At 38.7% G+C, this 16,054-nt stretch overlaps 2 long non-coding RNA genes across 2 annotated transcripts in view; both read right to left on the bottom strand.

The window, feature by feature from the left end:
• LOC139127489 (uncharacterized) overlaps positions 1-16,054 on the bottom strand; it is a 70,502-nt gene that overhangs the window by 18,488 nt on the left and 35,960 nt on the right. The window lies entirely within an intron of this gene.
• LOC139127503 (uncharacterized) lies at positions 4,922-6,137 on the bottom strand. Its single transcript, XR_011551029.1, has 3 exons — positions 6,059-6,137; positions 5,540-5,676; positions 4,922-4,966 (listed from the first exon to the last, which is right to left on the bottom strand). It is a non-coding gene; the product is annotated as an uncharacterized lncRNA (long non-coding RNA).

The raw sequence follows: 16,054 nt of genomic DNA, 5'->3' as shown, positions 1-16,054 counted from the left end.
TAACTTTCAATAAAATCGGTTGAAACATGTCTGAGTTATGGCTCTGTACATGAAAAAATCATAATAAAATGGCCGCATGGCGGCCATATTGGATTGTATCACAGAACAGATCAAGATGCATATGTATGACATATGAAGTAATCCTTGTACCAAGTTTGAATGAAATCACTCCAGGCATCTCTAAGATATCTGCATGAACGGACGGACGCACGGACGGACAGACATGACCAAACCTATACGTCCACCCCAACGGTGTCCATGGGGACTGAAAAGCTGTTCTGATACTTCTTAAACTACACTACGACACATGCATGGTGGTCCCTTACAACACAATGAATATAGAAATAAAGGAATAAAACTACAATACTTCAGGAGACAAGATTGCTTCTGCCTAACATTTTATCGCATGCTGTTTGGCCACGAGGATATATTAGATCTAGAACTGTTAATAGTTAACTTTAAGGCATAAATCTACCTCTACTACTAAAGCTCAATGTCTGGTACTCAAACAGTGTTTTCATCTTCATGCTACAAATCATGTAAAAGGGCATCTGATTCAGCAATACAAATTTCTACAGGTAACAGATCTACACATCAAAATGTTCAATCAAATACTTATCAAATACTTATCAAACATAATTTTTGTAAGAACTACTCAAATCTTGTTCTGGTTGCAAAATAATGACACAATTAAGTACAACAGACAGCAATATAGGAAAAAGAGGCAAAAAAAGGAAAAATTGTGGAAGAAATCACCGAACGCACCCCTTCAACAATAATCATTATGTTGAGGTTGAGGGGCACATAAAATCACCTTAAAATTCAACATCTGCATTTGGGTGCATACATAAAGAGCTTTCTGTATGTTTGTTTATATGTGCCTACATATAAACATGATTATGTAACTGGTTCAAACTTGCTTAACTGTGCTTATTATTTATTTCAAGAACATTTGAGGTCAAGAGCCACCAAAGTTCTTAGCGGTCTTATGTCAAATCTAGGACAAAAATGCTGTAATGAAGTTATAAACCTCAGAACCACACCATTATTAGGAGAAATATGGTTATCCCTAAATTTGGCCAAAATTACTGATAACTTTGGGATCCATGGCTAATAGGGACCCAATCACCAGCTCTACCAAGAATTAGACAACCACACAATGATCAGATATGACCTGAAAATGCTTCTTTGTTTCAGTATATGTTTGCAATATAAGCTTTCACTTGTGTGAACACATAAAGTAAATGGGTACTAAAAATAATGAAATTGTACTTTTTTATCACACAATACTAAACCTTGCCTTCCACTTGGCAATTCCCCTGACATCAGGCAATTCTTGTCTGATACACTGACAATGAAATTCTTTAAAGTAACAATGCTATGATCAAATACAAATCAAATTTGAAAAATTCCAACACCACTAAAGCAAGAGAAACACAAATAAGTGATTCTGCATCAAATTTGAAAGATACATTTTGAGAAAATCCTCAACGAAAATGTTTTGAGATATCTGCCGGTTCTTCTGCAAATTGCACACAACATAAATGCACATGGAAAGCTATGGCAGTAGCCTTTCATAACTTTTGTCAAAAGATCTGAAAATTCATGTTCCTGCTGATCACATCATGTGAACATGCATGTAATCAGAACAAAACTGACTTTTTCCCTTATGATAAGTACCGGTATTTCACTTATCTAAGCAATTATGACTATGACACATGACCTCACACATTACCAAAGAAAGCATTGGTGAATGCATAATCATACAAGTGAAATAATCTTGCACTGGATGGAAGTGGACAACTAAGAGATGGCCTAGGTAACTTCAAACAGTTGATGCAGGTATTAGCTGTTGGTACAAATGAGATTGTGAATTGTTGGGTTGATGACAAATCCAAGGGCAGGTTCTTCGTCAGCCCTGTTGTGAACTGTATAACACTTGAAAGTGACACTCGATTTCTTCTGCCACCTAGAACAATGCAAAACATTTAAGAGTAAGACATATGCAATGACAAAGTCACCATTTGATCAACATATTAGACAACTTTGTAGGAAATCATGATTGAATCAGTCATGTCTGAGGAATTTTTTGACACGAAAAAAACAAAATGGCCAACTGGCAGACTTAATGTTTAATTGTATCATGAAACAAATTGATATGATTCTGTACATCCCACTATATTGTCCCTGCACCAAATCAGAATGTCAACATAAAATTTGAGTGTTAGCTCATGCAATTCCCATACTAACTCATAGTTGTCTCCAGCATACAATATTAGGATAATCCCATAAGCACTAATGCTCTCACCTACTTTTTTGTTTAATAATTTTTACATCTTTTTCTCAAAAGTACACGTTCGCACCACAAGTTAAGTTTATTGTTATTCAACTTTTCACTTCTAGTGGTTAACTTTGTCCATTGTTCACTTTTCACCTGTTCACAACATAACATGTTTTTAAATATATTTTGGAGTAGTTGTGCTTATTAGTCCCCACGGACACCGTCCGGGGGGATTATAGGTTTGGTCATGTCCGTGCGTGCGTCCGTGCGTCCGTGCGTGCGTCCGTGCGTGCGTCCGTGCGTCCGTCCGTTCACGCAGATATCTCTGAGATGCCTGGAGCAATTTCATTCAAACTTGATACAAGGATTACTTTATATGGCATACAGATGCACGTCAATTTGTTTTGTGATACGATCCAATATGGCCGCCAGGCGGCCATTTTATTACGATTTTTTCATGTATAGAGCCATAACTCAGGCATGTTCCAACCGATTTTATTCAAAGTTGGTACAAGGACATTGACCAATGTCATACAGATGCACGTCAATTTGTTTTGTGATACGATCCAATATGGCCGCCAGACGGCCATTTTATTACGATTTTTTCATGTACAGAGCCATTACTCAGGCATGTTTGACCGATTTTATTCAGAGTTGGTACAAGGACATTGACCAATGTCATAGATATGCACATCAATTTGTTTTGTGATCTGATCCAATATGGCCGCCAGGCGGCCATTTTATTACGATTTTTTCATGTACAGAGCCATTACTCAGGCATGTTTTGACCGATTTTATTCAGAGTTGGTACAAGGACATTGACCAATGTCATAGATATGCTTGTCAATTTGTTTTGTGATACGATCCAATATGGCCGCCGTGTGGCCATTTTATTACGATTTTTTCATGTACAGAGCCATTACTCAGGCATGTTTTGACCAATTTTATTCAGAGTTGGTACAAGGACATTGACCAATGTCATAGATATGCATGTCAATTTGTTTTGTGATAAGATCCGATATGGTCGCCAGGCGGCCATTTTATTACGATTTTTTCATGTACAGAGCCATAACTCAGGCACGTTTCAACCGATTTTATTCAAAGTTGGTACAAGCTTATTGACAAATGTCATAGCTGTGCACGGCAATTTGTTTTGTGATACGATCCAAAATGGCCGCTCTGCGGCCATTTTATTACGATTTTTCATGTACAGAGCCATAACTCAGGCATATCTCAACTGATTTTATTCAAAGTTGGTACAAGGACATTGACCTATGTCATACATATGCACGTCAATCTGTTTTGTGATACGATCCAATATGGCCGCCAGGCGGCCATTTTATTACGATTTTTTCATGTACAGAGCCATTTCTCAGGCATATCCACATGTTTTGACCAATTTTATTCAAAGTTGGTACAAGGACATCGACCAATGTCATAGCTATGCACATCAATTTGTTTTGTGATGCGATCCAATATGGCCGCTGTGCGACCATTTTGTTACGATTTTTTTCATGTCCTGAACCATAACTCAGACATGTATCAAGCGAATTCATTCAAAAGTATTTTTATCACAGACCTAATGAAGAGGACTCTATCCTCTTTGAGGACCTGTAATCAAAATACCGATTAACAAGTGGGGACTGTGTCATCAACGATGACTTGTTGATTGTTGCATGTGACTTGGGATATCTCAAATAACTCATTGAAATGTCACATCCTTATATTTTATCAGACTTATCTCAGAAGGATCTGAAAACACTGGGCAAACGTGAATGTGTACTATAGATCAGTACAATAAAATTTATATGTACATCAACAGTACAGTAGTCTGTTCATCGTATCAATAATTTGATATCAGTATCTATTATGGATGCTAATATTCAAAGGTCATGCCAAAATGTCGAAATAAAAATGATTTGCGCTGTCACTCAGACCACCAATTCAAATGAACAAATGAATACATATGCAATATATACAACATAAATAAGTTTAGGCAAATTATGAGATATGGTGTAATTTAAAGGAGTTCATAAAACACACACATTTGCATGTGAAGCCCATAAATTTTAATCAGTTCTACACCTTTCTAATACACCACATTATATGACATTGGACAAATGTGAAGTTTCTCAATTTCTCGCAGGAAAAAGTCTGTTAATGCACACTGGACCAACAGACAAATGATCAGACAAAACGCATGCACATGGTCAAAATAGCAACTTGGGGTTCCAGTGTTTTGCAAGCTACCAAAATAAGGATTGTGGCATAACAGAACTGTTGCACACTAACATTCATAGCAATTCTATATAGTTAGCTTTCAGATGAATTTTGTGACTGTGTTAACCTTATCAAATGATACATCAGAAACATTACATAATTTGTACCAAACTGCTTGGCAGATGATGGATATGATGAAATTCAATATTGACAGCATAGACAGCAGAATTTAAATATGAGTACATGTCTTGAATGACTATTGTTACATATGTATAGTGTACAACTTACTTGCAACTTCTCGGAGATACTTTAAGAACAGTGAATATACTTTACTTTCAAATGTTCTTTTGTTGGAACCCTCTTCACTGAAGAGTGGGGTCAATAGTGTGACCACCTTTTTGACTGTTAAAGCACTTGAAGGTTTGGTTGAAAAAGATGAATGAAGGTTGGAATCCCAACACAAATCTATGAAGAAGAGACATTTATTTGAAATTATTTTATTGACCTACCATTAATAACACAGGAATTGTCAATGACATATGCGAAACTGTAACATTTGGCTACAGCAACTGACATACTCACTGATAAAAAGAAATTCACAAATATAAACTATGTTGCCATTTGAAGTACTTAGCACAGATAACCGGAAAAAGCACATTAATTATGAAAAATTAGGTTATTGTTCACAGCAAATGTTAGTGTAAAGAAGAAACGTGAAATCAAATCGTGACAATAGTGACTGTGAGCAGAATATAATCTAATTCATGTCATCAATCCACTCATCAATCAAAACTACAGGCATCAATCTGTCCTTGTGATGAGTTTCAGAAAAAAAGGTTAAAATACTGTGAAGTCTAGCCACTTTTAACATGCATTGATATTTTAGCCACCATCTCCTCTCCCAAACACTATTGAAATATGTCAAAACTATGAATGGTTCTATGGTGTTTGCTCAAATGAGAATGGTTGCATATCATATTCTGTTCCAAACTTTGGTATCACTCTGTATGTGAAGTCAATAATGGAGAATATAAGTACCTGATAGATTCCTAATTTGGCAAGACCATTACGCAAATTAAGAATACATGGAGATGGATCACTGCTATGGAATAACTCTTCAACAGTGTTGCTGTTCATAAACTGGGGAAGTTTTCCATTTTGTAGAATACTTAGACCTATCAACATAAATAACAATGCAATAATTACCTGAAAAAATGTATAACACATTACCAGAGAGCTGTGAGAAATTGTGTACAATTTCGGTGCAAACTCAAAACAGCTACATGCTATCAATAAATGATTTACTGTACCATATCACTAATGTATTGTGTATGTAACATGAGGCTTGAGCTTTTCATGTAATGGGTATGAATGTTCATTTCATAAAAGAACATCACTTTGTCTTTCAGTAATGATTGGCTTCGACGATATAAGCATCTGTCTCAGTGGTTCCCATGTTGCATTAAGCACTAGGACCACTAGTACCATAATTAATAGTTATTTCTTTGATAGTTATTTCTTTTGTGATCAAAAATTTAAGAAACTTATACAACATACCTATAACTATTCCAACTGTATGGTAATCTTCCTGAAGATGAACTTTGAGCCCTTCATCAAAATAATGCTCTTTGATTGCTCTTAAGATCAAAACAAAAACTCCTTTCTTGGGCCACCATAATCACGAGCTCGCTGTTGGTTGCAAAAATGCATATTTTACTTTACAAATACATTACAAGAAAAAGTAACAGACACCAAGTTTCAGAAAAATTGAATTTTTTACTGAAAACAGAAAAAATTGCTCAAAAAGTAAAAACATTAAAATTTGACCAGTTTGGAGAAACCTAACAGAGGTCTCAAAACTACAAGTATGAAAACTTCACCTAAACTTGAATGTCTATGGCACCCTAAGGAGTTTCACCCTAATCTGGCCTGTGGTTCCAAAATTTAAGTATCAATTTCATTTGCAAGATTTTGCCTTTTTTGCCTCATTTGCATACTTTTTACACAAACATGCTCATTTGAACAAACTCACATCTCTACTCCTGAATGTACCAGCATGTACACATTAAACCTGCTACACACAAGAACAAGTCATTGACAATGACATAGTCTCCCATGTAATTAGGAATTTGTCACTAGCAGTGACAAAAAATTGAAGTTGATATGATGCGCATGAAACAAGGAATGTGGGTACCAAAGCCTTGTCTGTGACTGATACCCATATTGGATTGGATTGTAAACAAGTAGTGGCATAGGGTTATGTCCTTTTAACAAGTTGGACAGAACTTTGTATGTCCTTTTACCAAGTTGGACAGAAGTAGGTATGCTATTTAATGTCAAAATTCAAATTATATGCAAGAAACTGGTCCAGGCATGTCTGAGTAATGGCTGTTGACATAAAAAAGTCAGAATGCCATATGTGAACCAAAAATATCCTCATGTTCAGTACAGAAGAGTCTGCCTATAATTAGCTATTGATACTGCTAATATCAAAACGCCTTTCTTGACTGTTAATCTTTGTATGATCAACATCTGCAACAAGTGTCATTAGATTTAGTGCAGTCATTCAGAATATAGATCTCTAATTACAAACAATATTTCCCTATTCTGCCAATCATATATATATTATACAGACAGATATTGATACATAAAGACATACATACATGCGTACATTCATAATACACACATACAGGCATACATATATACATACAGACAGGCACACATACTTACAGACAGACATACATACATACATACATACATACATACATACATACATACATACATACATACAGACAGACATACCAACCTTGACCCTACAGACCGACCGAACAACATGATACCTACATGCCTACATAGATACTTGCCTACATACATACAGTCAGACACACCACTGTGTGAGCTCTCACTTCGAGATATTTACATTTAAGTGAGCTATCTAAAACATTATTATTGAAATCCGGTCACGACATGCGACATGCGACTTCAAAACTGCGACCTGCGTCCTGCATAGGGTTAGTGTTAGGGTTAGGGGTTAGGGTCTGAGGGTTAGGGTTAGGGTCTGAGGGTTAGGTTTAGGGTTTAAGTTAGGGTTAGGGAGGTCAGACCCCCAACCAGAAGACAAGTTTTGTATTGAGCCTTGCCTCTCCCCAACACTGCCAGCCAGAGCAACGTTGGGCCGCCAAGAGCCGACGCATCTCTGCGGCTGAGAGCCCACTGCAACCATACCCTGAAGTTGGACCCCCGACAAGAAGACAGGTTTTTTTTAGCCTTGCCTCTCCCTAACGCTGCCGGCCAGGGCAACGTGTAGCTAGGTATAGGTTGCAGATCACAGTTTGAAGACTCAGGCCGGGGACGCAGGTCGCATGTCGTGACCGGTACGTGCGTCCCGGCCTGCGTCTTTAAACTGTGATCTGCGACCTAACCCGTACCCTAGCTACACGTTTCCCTGGCCGGCGGCATGGGGAGAGGCAAGGCTCAAAACTTGTCTTCTGGTGGGGGTGCGACTTCCCTAAACCTAACGCTACCATAACCCTAACCCCTAACCCTAACCCTAACACTAACCCTATGCAGGTCGCAGTTTGACAAACACGCAGGACGCAGGTCGCAGTTTTGAAGTCGCAGGTTGCATGTGGCATGTCGTGACCGGATTTTCATACATTATAGTCCAAACCAGGGACTATGTGCCATTGAGGCATGTGACTACCGGTACTTCCCCTCCTGACATCAGGAAAATGGTCACATACCCTGGGGCACATAGTCTCATGTTTGGATATAGGATGTCAGTTAGGCCCTTTAAATAAAATTCTTTGTTTGCTGTCCACGTGCTGGTAGGTTTTAAAAGAAAATTAAGAAAACAAACACAATATTAATCCTATACAAATAATAATATTATTTTTCCAAAAGAAATCAACTAATAATTGACCTTATGTTAATACACTTTTGTTTTTGTGTCATTTTTTCCCTTGCTGGCAAAATCCAAGGAAGGCAAACAAAGAATTTTCTTTAAATGCCCTTATGCACTAAAATGAAGCACAGCATGTTCTCACCTCCTCATAAAACTGAACCTCAAGGGTTTTACGCAAGTCTTCAATAGAACTTAATTCTTCGAATGCAGTTTCCATAAGATCATCCCTGTCCACCATGATAAAGTTGGTTTCACCCTTATCTGTCTGACTTTCAGATTCCACTTCTAAAGCTCTGCCGGTCACCATAACTCTCTGAAAATATCTTAATACTTCTATTGGGTTTGAAATACTGTGTTCATGACAGTACTTGATGGTTTGGTTGACAATTGTGTCAACTGTTTCTTCATCATCAGATGTGTGGCTGTTAAGATGAATTAATAAAACGTTACCATCAATTTGTGAATCTACATAATTTATACATAAGACATTGCATGTACAATATAATTGTCCATCAATAATAATTTAATTGCATATATCTATGTACCTCATAAATGTCAACATCTTACATCAAAGTTTGAGCCAATGTGCAATATTTATTTATTTTTATCCAAAGAAAGCATCAACAAAAAATCCTGCACAAACCTAGGATTTGTAAAGACTGGCAGCATGAAACACTGAAAGATATGATTGGTATTTCAGCATACTGCGGCAGTTTGATGGACACATTAGTATTTTTGAAACAAGAAAAAAGATTGCAAAAGTCATAAATTTAGGTATTTAAAGTAAGGCAGGACTCACAAAACTATTTCCCATCATGAAACTTTATACAGTGCATGTTTAATAGTATACTGGGTGTGTGCAGTTTGATAAACTTTGCTGGAGCATAATAAAATCAGAAAGTAATCATGACTGAAATGCCCATGAACATAATAAAAACATGACACAAGAGACTGAAATAGTGGAACTTGGATAAACAATCAATAGATGTCTCTGAAAATTTAGAGATTAAACTCATCAATGAAGTGCTTTCCTGCAGAAACAGATTACCAGGCCTGATCTAAAATTTATTAGCATATAGTAAAGGCATTTTATTTTAGTGTATTACAAAATTTTGATTTCCAGCAAAAATACTAGCTTCCAGTACCTAATCCACTTACTGTTGAATAGTAAATAGGTTACATCCACATTGCAGAACAAAAGTCTGACTGATTCATGATTTTTCACGGCCACATTGAAATAAACTGAGGACAATCACCATATGTCTGCCAAAAATCAGTAATGTGCGAATAGTTATGAGATTTGCTTGTATGGAAAAGGAAAAGTAGAAGCTTAGTTGACTTTAAATCAATGAATCTATTTTATAACAGCGAGATGTTGCATTATCATGACTATCAAATGAAGTCGGTTTACTATCATTGCTATCCCCCCCCCCAATGAAAACCTACTTCAAGTACACAGGTCGTTGTGTTCACCTACACCCCACCTCACAGTATATAATTGACTTCATTTGATAGTCCAGCGTTTCCGTTACAATTTCAAAACTTGCGTATGATTTTACGCAACTTGGTTTTTATTTGCGTAAAATGTATCAACAGCGCCTACGGTGTCGGTGGGAATCGGTATCTGTCATGAAGTGAGTTGGGCAGTCTTTTCTGTCGAACTTGGGTTTCCTTTAATGCGCATGCTCTATTAACAAAAAACAATAACCTGGGGGGATTCAAGATATAGTAGCTGTACGCTTGCATTGCCGTGATGGATGTCTCGTATATGATCGTTGAGCAGCCTAATGACTTCATGTTCAAAGAAAATACTTTCTGACAATGAAATTTGTGTTTTCAAAGGCCAACAAAAAGCAGATACCGATCAAAGTCCAGCGGGACCTCTCGACAGTCCGGGTCAGCTCCAAAATTGGAGCGCTATACAATAATATTTCCCCACTCTCATTAGCCAATCAGCGGCCAGCGCGCCATCAGTAAAAATTGTATTTCCTGGCAACCTCCACATGCGTCCTTCGTTACGTACGCCATACTGTGTCGAACTCCCGCGCCGTATTCTGTCATAATGTCAAACAGTTGTGTGGCCACTCTGTCAAAACACAATTTCAAAATCGCGTACCAGTTTTATTCTGGCTAAGACAACCAAACCCCATATATCGCTGTGATTCCTAGACTCTGGCTTGAAGTCCTGCGAAATATAAATCGTGTACCTACACAGATCGTTCAGAATACCCCATTTGTATCGGTGATGGCAGCGATACAAATTCTACCGTATGGGGAACAGTTGTGTGGCCACTCTGTCAACACATTTTCAAAATCGCATACCATTTTTAGTCTGCGTTTGACAACTACAAAACAGGTATTGTTCTAAAGCTCTGACATTGCTCTTCTTTCTTGCAAAATGTTATACGCGTACCTACACAAATAACCTTTATACAGTATTTCTAATAGAGATGACGAACATCCACAAAATGCTTCGATAAACTGGGGGTAGAAATGAATCGTCAATATTTCGAATATTTGTTCACTAATCGACTCCTTGTTTGACATGACCTTCTGCAGAACACGTGGATTATGTTGACTGTCGAAATTCGTCGAAATTCACAAGACAGGGGCTTAATAAGCGGCCCAAAACTGCCGATCACACTTGGTGGGTAATTTGTGACCCAGCGTGACCTGTACTTTATTAATGATGTAATCTGGTCGATGATTGGCTGAATGCCGGAATACATTATCATAATGAGTCTCCAATTTTGGAGCTGACCCGGACTGCTCAAGATGCAACCCTACAGAGTCACCCGTAAACACTTTTCAAATAACATGCGACGTAATGACCATTAACTGTATTGTGTTACCAACAACGTAGACTCGATGGATTCTCGAATTCTTTGCAACTGTAGCGTCATTGTCAGTACATAACTGATTGACATGATGCTTTGTTGTGATGAAATACAATGTTTCATAAAGAGTTGCGGTCCGCTAAAGTCTAAAATGTTGCAATATCATGATAAATGTCACTTGCAAGCAGGTGTATATGTTCTATTTTTGTCGTGCATTGAACCACGTTCAGGCAATGCATCCAGTACAGGCCAAGCGGCATTTCTAAATGCGTATTAGTTTACGCAGTCATGATTTTTTTTGCGTATTTCAGAACAATTTTGCGTAAAATACGCAGGATTTTGCGTTAACGGAAACGCTGATAGTCATGATAGAATTACACGTATAATTTACAGTGGAATTTGATCGAGTGTCTATGGCGCGTAATGCATGCCAAAATTAACATCCGTTTTCTTACACCACTGACCGAATATTTCCACTAGTCATCCACATTCGGCTTGCCGATTTCTGAACCCACTCACTGAATTATTCAAGTGGTTAGCGATTTCTGAACCCACTTGCTGCATCCTTCTCGTGGTCAGCGATTTCTGAACCCACTAACTTACATTCAAGTAGTTAGCGATTTCTGAACCCACTCGCTGAATTCTTCATGTGGCCAGCGATTTCTGAACCCACTCACTGAATTATTCAAGTGGTTAGCGATTTCTGAACCCACTCACTGAATTCTTCATGTGGTCAGCGATTTCTGAACCCACTCACTTACATTCAAGTGGTTAGCGATTTCTGAACCCACTCGCTGAATTCTTCATGTGGTCAGCGATTTCTGAACTCACTCGCTGAATCCTTCATGCGGTCAGCGATTTCTGAACCAACTCACCGAATCCTTCAAGTACTGAACTCCCTAAGCTCAACTTCATTAGTTTCTACTTATGACACGTAACAAGACTCCTACGTCATACATCGTCATGCCTACGTCAAATGTCGTCACAAAAATTGTGGTGTCAATTTTTACTAGAATGCTAAGGGGTCGAAATTAGCTTTGACCTCTGAGTTTTACGTCGACAACAAGTGCGTTTACGCCAACTAACACGCTCCGTCAGTGGATTATTTCTATTTTATTTTTCTTCCTGGCCTTAGAGCCCCATTATTTTTTAACTTTTAACCTTTTTTGTTCGAAATTACATGTTATTCCCTTTCATCCATCTTGAAATGTTGTTCAGTGAAGAAATAAGCCAAATTTGTGCTTCTGTAGTGACATAAACGCTAAATATTGTCCGATCGAGTTGGATTGCCGCGCGGGTTTGTTGACAACGCACATGTATACGTCTTGCAGCATGCCTCGCACGAGTGATAGCTCGCATAGAAGTACAGCTCTCGTCATCGTACGATTTCAGAAAAACGACAATATGGTAATTGAATATCGTAATTTAACTAAGTTAAAACAAGAAACGGTCCTAGGAAACGATAAAAGGAAATGTTCTTAACGTATTTTAAGACCTTAGAATAGTTCAATGTCGTATAATAAGAGGCTCTCATCAGCCACCCGGATCAGCCAACAGTCCCAAAAAATTCCTGGGGCCATGCCACGCCCTGCCCGGGCAAACGTCCACGGTCGCTGGCTGAATGACCTGCGAATGATTTTATTTTGTTCTCTGTTCAAAAACGTACTGTTACTGTGTTTCAGAGGATACAGAACTTTGGGAGAGGAGGCTGACATTCTATTCTGGTACAATGTGTGCGTTATATACGGGTTATTCAAACTGAAGTTGGCAGAGCCCGATGCGCACCCTGCACAAGGTCACACAGGAACTCCCGGTACCGATGTAAAATCAAGACGACACTATATGCACTTGGCTCACTTCTGTAGGCAAATAACTATCAAAATTGAGTAACTTGAAGTAATAAAATTCAGCTGATTGCCGCATTAGCGGCAAGGTGATTGCGAAATCGAAGCAACATATTTTGGCAATGACGGTTTTGATGCTGAAATTTCACAAAACTGTCACTTCTATATCAAAAGATTGTGTAATCACTTTGATTTGAAAGTATATAAAACACTATGTCAGTTAAGCTTGGTTGCGTTTCGCTGTCTTTTATCTATGTAATGGTTGTCGATCTATAAATGTATTACGTTCTGTATAGAGAGACTCGGGTGTAACAAGGCATGCCAGTTCATAAGGATCATGAGAATATTGTTTTTCTGTTTTTCTTTACTCAAGTTACAATTTCTTTGGATGTGTTAGCCGATTTTGAAAGTGATAGAAAGTGTTAAAATGTACATGAAAATTAAAATTAAGCGTTCGTGACACATAACATGGCTTTCTCGAGTTGAAGCCCCCAGTCTTACTGCTTTTGTGTTGCTGAACCGGGCTTATACTCGGACGAGTACAGCATCCCTCAACTAAAATATTCATGGACTACCAGCCATTGTCACTGGACTACCAACTTCAGAAAATGGTAGCCCAAGTAGACTACCAGCGTAAAAAGTTAATTTCGAGCCCTGTATGTGTCATGAATTCTTTAAAAAATAAGTAAACAACAGAATCAAACCAAGAGGTTAGTTTGCTGTTGGGCCGGGTGTGCACGGGACGACTTTGCAGTGAGGCCGGCGGGATCTCCCTTGTGTTCGAACTTCTACCATGCCTGGAGCGCCATTAATGTTGTGCTCGCATCTAGCCGGTAATTGTACTACGGTAGTCCTTATGAGGATTAGATACCCGTTATACGTTACGTTTGATATTATTTGGAAATACTTTAAATTTACTAAGTAAGACTTTTATACTGTATTCAAGATATAATTTGTTCCTTTCTGAGCATTTTCAATTACGGCAACGATATGCGAAGTTGATGGGCTGTACATGTATTGCCTATCCTGTACATACAGCGTAGCCCGGCCGTACACCAAACTTCGTTTGAGTAGACGGAGCAGAAGCAGTCCCGTCATTTATTTTCAACGAAATTTTCATAATAGCCTACTGCATAATGGAAGGAACGACTAGTTCAATGATTACGTTGGTGAAATATTGAATTTTTATTGATATATGTTTTTCTCTCTCAATTCATTCAGCAAACTTGATCTCCGTACCGTCGGTCACAACGTGCAATGCCTAGCATGAAGCTTACAATCGACTGCCTCCATCGTTAGTTTAGCTGTTCAAGACGTTTGTTTGCACGGCTCATTATAGTCGGAACAATCTGTAAACACTTACATATTTATATCTTTCCAGTATTTCGCCTAACTTTTGCGCGTCTTTGGCTGAGTCTCCAGTTTCGATTGACCAGACCTTTTCGAAGAGCATAGGTTTCTATGGACGCCACAGTAAAACAAAACTTGCGTCACAGTCCCTCTATCCATAGAGCGACTGTGCTTGCATAGATTGACGGTGGTGTCATTTTGTGTGTCAAGAAAGCCTGACTTCTGGTCCGGACAAGAAGTCATTTTTCACTCCTTTTACTGTTAATTGTTCACGTTTTGTGAGGCGGGCTGGGAGTGCGAACCATGCGATTCAGTACCTATTAGGCTACTAACTCAGTAAAGATTCATTTCCGGGTCACATCTTACAAGCTTTGATAAAGACCCCCTAGCGTAATGGTCAGCCACCTTAAGAATCCGTGAGTGAATTTGACGGGTCTCTTTTTGAGTGACCGGATTATGATAGAAAAAAATATCAAGTCTGCTGGGGTGCCTAGCGGAATATAGGCAAGGATTCGGTGAGTTGGTTCAGAATCGCTGACCACTTGAAGGATTCGGTCAGTGGGTTCAGAAATCGTTAACTAGTTAAAGGATTCAGCGATTGGGTTCAGAAATCGCTAACCACTTGAATGTAAGTGAGTTGATTCAGAAATTGCTAACCAGTTGAAGGATTCAGCGAGTGGGTTCAGAAATCGCTGACCACATGAAGAATTCAGTGAGTGGGTTCAGAAATCGCTGACCACATGAAGAATTCAGCGAGTGGGTCAGAAATCGCTAACCACTTGAATGTAAGTGAGTGGGTTCAGAAAACGCTGACCACGTGAAGGATGCAGTAAGTGGGTTCAGAAATCGCTAACCACTTGAATAATTCAGTGAGTGGGTTCAGAAATCGGCAAGCCGAATGTGGATGACTAGTGGAACTTTCGGTCAGTGGTGTAAGAAAACGGATGTTAATTTTGGCATGCATTACGCGCCATAGAGTGTCCGTTTTGCCTTGCAGAGCTCGACAAGTCTACATGTTGCTTATCATTAGAAAAGTAAACATTTGCAACAAATTCAGTCTTCGTCTTTGGTTGGTGTTAAGGCCGAGTTACACGAGGCAACTCGTTGAGCAACGCGACGAGCAACACGACAGGCAACGCGAGTTGCCCGCCGTGTTGCTTCGTTTGTATGATATCGTCGCGTCGCCCGAGGTGGTCAGGCGACGTCGCCCGGAAAACCGACATGTCGGTTTTTCAGGCGACGCGTCGCCCGTCGCTTGGACGAGTTGCCCCGTGTACACACAGCGTCGCGTCGCCTGAAGAAACCTTTGACCTCTACTCATGCGCATAACAGTGATCCTGTTTGCGCTCATCGATTGTAACTTGTTAGTACATATACATTTACAAAACTCGAAGAGGAAATATACTATAAACTGTAAAAAAAATCAACCAATCAACATGCCAATAATCAATAAATCTATAGACAAATCAAAAAAAATTCACCCTCTCTATCAATTCTACTTCAATCTTCGGTAAACTGGTGAATAACCGCTTCAATATTAGATAAACTGCTGAATGATAATTTCTCCTGAGGAGCCATCAATATTCTCCGTTGTCCTTATATATGGACTGATATTTAC

This window comes from Ptychodera flava, unplaced genomic scaffold, assembly GCF_041260155.1.
Source record: "Ptychodera flava strain L36383 unplaced genomic scaffold, AS_Pfla_20210202 Scaffold_32__1_contigs__length_2955704_pilon, whole genome shotgun sequence".
Classification (NCBI taxonomy): domain Eukaryota; kingdom Metazoa; phylum Hemichordata; class Enteropneusta; family Ptychoderidae; genus Ptychodera; species Ptychodera flava.
This window is presented reverse-complemented; position numbering and strand designations above follow the sequence as displayed.